Source organism: Pteropus vampyrus, unplaced genomic scaffold, assembly GCF_000151845.1.
Source record: "Pteropus vampyrus isolate Shadow unplaced genomic scaffold, Pvam_2.0 Scaffold27, whole genome shotgun sequence".
Classification (NCBI taxonomy): Eukaryota; Metazoa; Chordata; class Mammalia; order Chiroptera; family Pteropodidae; genus Pteropus; species Pteropus vampyrus.
The window spans coordinates 6,080,090-6,081,005 of NW_011888808.1; the positions used below are offsets into that span (position 1 = coordinate 6,080,090).

At 36.8% G+C, this 916-nt stretch overlaps 1 pseudogene; it reads left to right on the forward strand.

Moving 5' to 3' along the window:
* The first annotated feature begins 652 nt into the window (after positions 1-652).
* On the forward strand, positions 653-772 carry LOC111737493 (annotated as a pseudogene).
* Positions 773-916: the final 144 nt, after the last annotated feature.

Below are 916 nucleotides of genomic sequence, written 5' to 3' on the forward strand. Positions count from 1 at the left end.
TTTTATAATGAAATAGTTTAGCTTTATCTTTGACAATCTAAATAACCTATGTACTGCACTGTAAATACACCTTTCCAGAAAATGGATACCCTTGACTTCACCCTCCCTTGTATCTGATGTGCTTTTCTGACTGCTTCGATCAATAGAATATGGCAAAAGTGATGTCTATGAATTTTGAGACTGAATTACAAAAAAATTATGTTAGGGGGGTGCTTAGATTATCTTGTTTCCTTTTGACTGAGCCTGTCTTCAGAGGCAAACATATTGGAAAGCAGAAGCGGACCCAACAAAGTGTCAACCAAGAATCAGGGGGAAAAAATAGATAAATGGGAGAATACACTAATATCTGTCCCATATATGCCATTCCCATTGAATGTTACCATTTTATGTCAATCTAATAAACCTATTTTTTTCTTAAAAATATTAATTTAAGTGCTTTGTTTTGCTTTTACTAATCAAAGTAGAAAAGAGTCGTCCGTGGAATATGACAATGAATGCATCCCGGTTTGTCTGCTACTCTTAACAGGAGGGATTATCACTGCTCAGGGATATAAACCAACTAAAGAAAAGAAAAATAAAGAGCAGAAATCTGAGGGAGCATTATCTTGAATGAAGGCAAAAGGGAAAATACTTTTTTAAATACCAAGTATGGGTCTATGGCCATGCCGCCCTGAACTAGCCCAAATCCCGTCTAATCTCAGAAGCTAAGCAGAATCGGGCCTGGTTAGTACTTGGATAGGAGACCACCTAGGAAGACCAGGTGCTATAGGCATAAAAAATAAAAATATAAGGAATTGTAAGCTGACAAGCTCCTTCCAATCTGTGAGGTCAACCAAGGGTTGCCTCGCCTAAAATATATATATATGTGTGTGTGTGTATCTGATACTATTCTAACAGTAATCAGGTAACAATGAAC